Source organism: Ostrea edulis, chromosome 7 (genome assembly GCF_947568905.1).
Source record: "Ostrea edulis chromosome 7, xbOstEdul1.1, whole genome shotgun sequence".
NCBI classification, from domain to species: Eukaryota; Metazoa; Mollusca; class Bivalvia; order Ostreida; family Ostreidae; genus Ostrea; species Ostrea edulis.
The window spans coordinates 53,706,382-53,713,558 of record NC_079170.1 but is presented as its reverse complement, the minus strand read 5'-3'; the positions used below and the strand labels follow the sequence as shown (position 1 = coordinate 53,713,558).

At 32.5% G+C, this 7,177-nt stretch overlaps 1 long non-coding RNA gene across 1 annotated transcript; it reads right to left on the bottom strand.

Annotated features, from left to right (window-relative positions):
• Positions 1-295: 295 nt before the first annotated feature.
• Positions 296-6,333, bottom strand: LOC125654869 (uncharacterized). The gene is made up of 2 exons (XR_007362495.2): positions 5,860-6,333; positions 296-1,925 (listed from the first exon to the last, which is right to left on the bottom strand). It is a non-coding gene; the product is annotated as an uncharacterized LOC125654869 (long non-coding RNA).
• Between the last annotated feature and the right edge of the window lie 844 nt (positions 6,334-7,177).

Below are 7,177 nucleotides of genomic sequence, written 5' to 3'. Positions count from 1 at the left end.
CACAAATGTATGTACCTTCACACGCACGTATATATAAACTTTCATGCCAAGAAATCCCGTCTGGTCTGAACTCGTTGGCTTCAACAGAATCATATTTTATGCTCTCTATCTTTATAAGAATATAAAATACTATTCGAAGAAACCGGTTTTCTCATTTCCCGCTGCTTTGTTATTTTTCTTGGCAATTAACAACATAATACATATTGTTGGTTGAAAATTGTCATTTATTAATGACGATTGAAGAAGTGGAAAACTCATTAAGAAAACACAATAAAGGAATATAATTTGTGTATACGAAGAATTAGATTTTATTTCCCAGACCTATTCTATAGCAAAGAAAATATTTCTTAAATTAGAGAAAATGGTAGCTACCGAGGATGGGGCCCCGACTAAGCTCCATCTAATACAATGTTCAATGTATACCTAATACATCACGCAGGATGCATAAATATTGATAACGATTTATAAAAGGTATATTAGATTAATTAAATAATACTATATAAATAATTCATATATGCAGTGAAATATGCATGTACATATGAAAATTTTACATACGCTGTGCTGCCATAATAAGCCCAAGTCACATCACTGAAGTTCATATCTGACTCATTAGGCAGCTCTATCAAAAGGCTGAACCCTATTGATAGTGGCTTTGAGCATTACAAAAAGAAGGGGGGTGCATATAAAATATATGGTATATTACATGATTACATTCATGTATGAACATAAATGAATATCGTATGCAGAGATACAAATAACTAATGAAAATCTAAGTACTTTTATATGAAACATACTGACAATCCATACTACAGCAAAACATATCTATACATGTATATCTTTAAAAAAGGACAATTTTAAGTAACGTATGTTAGGTGCAGATTTGATGATATGTTATAAGATATTTAGATACATAAAATTATAAATCTTTCCTCAATTCTTTTGAATATGTTCAATTTCCAATGTCTATATTTTGATCTTTTTAGAGCATAGTAAAATGTGTTTAATGAACTCTTGACATGACAGGAAAGTCTATCTGATGCACCACATTTTGTATTTATAAATTCCAAGACCTATAAATGATACAAGGCTGTTAAACAAGGCTGTTTTCTCATTCACTACATTATGTAATCCTACAACAATCAGTTTCCGAGACACTTTAAATTTGAAGATTTCACCAACAATATTCCATACCCTTTGAACATTTTGACATTCATGTAGTAAGTGTTTGTTTGTTTCAATACATTCCTCACAGTGAGGACACACATTAAATATGTCCTTCCATCTACTACGATAATTTCTATTCTAAAGTAAATTGTTTAGTATTCTATTGTGAAATCTGATTTTTTTTTTTTTTTTATCGAAAGCCTTGATAATTTTTGAGAAATATATTTTTGGAAAACATGGTTCTTGAATATTGAATTCTTGTTTCAATCTATTAATGTAGCATGGCTTCAGAACTTTTTTGTTTTTAAAAATTTTATAGTAAAATCTCCTATTTTGAATGCAGTAATAATGGTTGCCATGAAAAAGAAAATGTAGACCATATATAATATTTGTATGTTTGGATAAACCAAAATCAAACTGTTTTTTATATTTACTGAACACGTTTTTTAATATGAAGTATTCACAAATTATGTTGAGTTTTTTTTAGTAAGCGTACTTGAAAAATACCACTTTCATCCACAATATGTAAAAGAAGTATAGAATAGTATAGAATTAGTTAGTCCCCGAGGGTCTCTACAGCCCCGTAGCTAAGTCCTAGTCCTAGTCTACAGGTTCATACTCTTCGTCATAGCCGATTACAATTTCTCCGAATAGTTGCAGCTTCAGACTTTGCATTTTGACGGCTAGTTGGAGCCGGTAGCTGTACCGTTAGAAGGTTCGTCTCCTCGGCCCGATCGTGTCTCTCCTGCACCTCTGACAATCTGTAATTCAGGAGGACTATTTGTTACTAGCTTGAAAATACGGATGTATTTTAATTGCTGTGATAAAATTTAGAAATTCATTTAAAAATTAATGATCATCTCCCTCATGCAGAGCTCTGATCCTTAAAAAAAAAAATCGACTCCAGTCTTTGGCACTCTTTTTTAGTTTTTTTTTTTTTAGTTCTTACAAGTTTATTGTTATTTCGGATTTCCATTATTTCGGCTTGAGCATCACTGAAGACAGTATTTGTCGAAATGCGCATCTGGTGCATCAAAATTGGTACCGTATAAGTTTTACATATTATACGTTCTTTGAATGAGCATTATACCTCTTTTTCAATGGAGACAAAAAAGTACATTATAATATCTTCTCATTTTTAAAAAAAATGAAATACATTGATTTTAAAAATATTTAAATCTTGAAAAGTGCTAGAATCTTTTAATTTACTTGTTATATATCACTACATAAAAATAAACAAACAAAAACATAAATAAGCACCATCCCCCCTTAAAAAAATACCCACCCAAAACAAGTGGCAAGCTACGAAAGCCGGATAGGCTCATTTTTGAAAAGTGAAAAAAAATATCTAACTCGTTATAACGAGTTAGTATCTCGTTATAACGAGTTAGTGATCTCGTTATAACGAGTTAATTATCTCGTTATAACGAGTTAGTTATATGTATCTCGTTATAACGACTTAATTATCTCGTTATAACGAGTTAGTATTTCGTTATAACGACTTAATTATCTCGTTATAACGAGTTAGTATCTCGTTATAACGAGTTAATTATCTCGTTATAATAAGTTAATTATCTAGTTATAACGAGTTAGTATCTCGTTATAACGAGTTAGTATCTCGTTATAACGAGTTAATTATCTCGTTATAACGAGTTAGTATCTCTTTATAACGAGTTAGTATCTCGTTATAGGGAGTTAATTATCTCGTTATAATGAGTTAATTATCTCGTTATAACGAGTTAGTATCTCGTTATAGGGAGTTAATTATCTCGTTATAACGAGTTAATTATCTCCTTATAACGAGTTAATTATCTCGTTATAACGAGTTAGTATCTCGTTATAACGAGTTAATTATCTCGTTATAACGAATTAGTATCTCGTTATAACGAGTTAATCATCTCGTTATAACGAGATAATTAACTCGTTATAACGAATTGATTATCTCGTTATAATGAATTAGCTATCTCGTTATAACGAGATAGCTAAATCGTTAAAATGATATATCTTACGGAAACGTTGTAAGACCTTCTCTTATTCCCGAAATCTAAGATTAGTTTGAAAACAATTCAAGTAGTAGCATTGATACATTTCCATGTACTTAAACAAATAAACAAAATGTTTTCTTAATCTAGAATTTTTTAAGATTAAAAAAAAAACCACGTCAACTTCGTAAGTGTTTGTAAAAATGCATATCTTATAAATTAAATCATCAAAGTATATCAAATTTGCAGATGTTTGTAAGTTTATATATCTTACCGGTAATATTTGAATATTTTTTTGTGATATTTAACAACAGAAATAAATTCAAGCTGCTGCTAGCTTGGTCAGCCTGTGTGTACATTTATTATATAAAAGAAATGAAGTACAATTAGTGATATTTTTCAGTGATTGTTTACTTTATTGGTGCATTGGCATTACAGGCTCGTAACCCTGTTTTTTAAAGTAAGGGAGAGGACAGTGTTATGAGAAGTTGACTTCACAATTGTCTATAATTCTTTACAAGCAAAAAAAAAATAAATAAATAAAAAAAAAAAATATAAAAAAAAATAGATAAATAAATAAAAATTCATAAAAATTCAAAAATCTAAATAAACCCAACCTTCAAAATCCTGGAAGGGGGAGGAGGGGGGGCAAGGAAAAGCCCGCACGCACACACCAAGTAAACAACGATTTTTACTCAAAACTCATACTTCATAATCTTAAATCGTAAAGGGTCGGGGATGGGGGGGGGGGGTTAGCAAGTGTTCGTCCTCCTCTACTCGGGTTCAATTTTGACTACGGATTTTTCCGATTGCCTGATCAAGACATGGGCTTACCGCGGGTTGCGACTGTCAACGCACGCCACAAGCTTACATCCTTAACAGTCGATACTACTTTGAAAAGAGGGGGATTATAACCCAATATATTTTACTTTGAATTGTAAAGATAGTTTTTTAATGTAAAAATTAACGGGAAATGTACGCTGTCAAACACGAGGCCAATGGGCCACATCGCTCACTTAGAAGCCATCTTAGCCCTGCCGTTGTTCAAGGTCAAACAACAAAGTATAACAAGGTATACATACAAAATATGAAAGCCCTATCTTAAATAGTTCAGGAGATATTAAAAAAAAAATTTCAAACATAGGTCAAACTCCAAGGTCAAAAGATCAAACACCATTGTGTCACAAGGTCTTGCCAAAGAATATATACACAAAATATGTTTTCTAAAAAGTAGGTCAAACTAAGAGTTCAATGTCACAAGATCAAAGGACATGATATGAAATGAAAGGTCTTGCCATAAGAAATGTGTATATAAGATATGAAAGATCAATCTTGAATAGTTCAGGACATATTGTATAGGTCAGAATTTTATTAAAAGTAAGTCAGACTTCCATTTCAATGTCATAAGATCACACACCATGAAATCACATGAAAGGTCTTTCTGTAAAGAATGTATATACAAAATATAAAAGACCTAGCTTACATACATGTAGTTCAAAAGAGTTGTAATGATTTTTCCTAAATATATCAGCATACAAAACTTTGATCCCCCTATTGTGACCCCCATCCTAAACCCCGGGGACCATGGATTGAACAATCTGGACTCTATTCTATGTAAGGAAGCTTTCATGTAAATTACCACTTTTTTGACCCAGTGGTTCTTGAGAAGATTATTCCAAATTTTCCCTATACATCTAAATGTAAACTTTGATCCCTTATTGTGGCCCCACCCTAACCCCGGGGACCATGATTTGAACAAATTAGAATCTACTCTATATCAGGGAACTTTCAAGTTTCAACTTTTCTGACGCAGTGGTTCTTTGGAAAGAATATTTTAAAAGATTATCCCTTTATATTCACATGTAAAACTTTGATTCCCTATTGTGACCCCCACCTTACTTCTGGGGGCCATAATTTAAGCAAACGTGAAACTGAACTATGTCATAAAGCTTTCATTTAGATTCAAAGTTTCAGGCCAACTGGTTCTTGAGAGGTTTATAGATTCATTAAATTTTTATTATCGTGATTACTCCCCCTTTAAGGGGCCTGTCTATATTCTCAATAAAATAATCTACATCTAGGATGGCTGATTTGTTGCTCAAATATCGAGTTAGCTCGAACATGTTGTCAAACCATTGTGGTATATTAAAACAATAAAATCTAAATTTATTCATGACAATGGAAAATAAGTATTTTTGTTGAATAGAAAATATATCGTCACCTATTCATTTGTTTGCAGCTAGAAATAAACTTTTTCTTGTCATCTTCACGACGAATAAAATTGTTATGTAAAACATGTAGTTATCATAAAATGATATATTCAATTTTGCGGATTTTGTTAATTCATAATCGTTATGATTAAATTTTGAACAGGCCCATAACATTTCCATAGGTACTAACTCGTTATAACGAGATAATTAACTCGTTATAACGAAATACTAACTCGTTATAACGAGATAATTATCTCGTTATAACGAGATACTAACTCGTTATAACGAGATAATTAACTCGTTATAACGAGTTAAAATATTTTTTTACTCTTTCAAAATGAGCCTAGCCGGCTTTCGTAGCAAGCATCGTCTAATAATCTACATAAACAATTTGGATTTTCTGTTGGATATTTCAAAATAAGTAAACCCAATATTAATAATTGAATGCTAATCAAACAATCCACCACCCCACCACCCTTCTATTTAAAGATGATCAAACTGACCATAAGAAAATGAAACAATCTCGTTTCGTGCATAATGGAGGTGTCTTTTCAAAATATTTGTATGGCCCTGAGAAGGACCGTTGTTTTTTTCCACAGCGACTAATGACGGTTTGTGTGCCCGTGGCGGACTCTGGTGACTAGGTGTATGTCGGCCTGGGGAAGGTCCTAGTCTACGCGTTCATACTCTTCGTCAGAGTCGACTACAATTTCCTCGAATAGTTGCAACTTCAGACTGCATTTTCTCGGCCTGGAGTACGGCGTAGTCATGATAGGTGTCCCTGACCCCTTCAATGACGACCAGTTGGAGGCGGTAGCTGTACCGGCACGTTAGAAGGTTCGTCTCCTCGGCCCGATCGTGTCTGTCCTGCACCTCCGACTACCTGTAAATTCAGGAGGGCTATTTTTTCACACGCACGGTGGAACTTTCCGTCTGAGCCAACTCCTCCATTTTGATAATGTGATAGTATGCATACTATGGAGCGCCAAGTTAACATAAACTCAAATAATGGAAGATATTTTCAATTATTTGAAGATATCATCAATTCATTTGATATTTGATGCGCGCAACAATTTAATTAAAGATCTCTTCAAATAATTAATGACATCGTCAATTCTGAATTATTGCGAGCATTAATTGAATTGATGATAGCATTGATTCTTCACTGACTTCATCTGAATTGATCCGCGCTTTAAATAATTGAATTAATAATCCCTTCAAATGAATTAATGAGATCAACAATTGAATTGATGCGCGCTACAAATCAATTGAAGAGAGCAATAATTGATATAATGCGCGCATTAAATCAATTGATGAGAGCAATAATCTCTCTTAATCTCTCTCTCTCTCTCTCTCTCTCTCTCTCTCTCTCTCTCTCTCTCTCTCTCTCATTAGAATTAGGTGTGGGTGGAAAACTGAATTGTACATGCAGAATAATTATCCTTCGATTCTCACAAGTCAATAAACAACATGACATAGAGAAATACATAGATAATCACAATCATGCCAAGAAATTCCTGACCGCCAAATCTTTGGTGTAGGAAAATAGTTATAAATCAGTGACCGCAATTAAGGTGGATCGATCCTCATGTGACTTATCAATAATAATGGTTAAAAGTGCAAAAACTGTATTAATTTCCATTCAATATAGTTAAATTTAAACAATAACCAAAGAAAATGTGTATGTTGCCACATTTTTAAAGATGTGAGACATAAAAAAACGGAAGTATATATTAACATAAGAAAATCACACATTTTCGTTGTACATAATAATTGAAATAGATAAAAACTTGTTGAAATGACAAATTTTAAATGTCAACA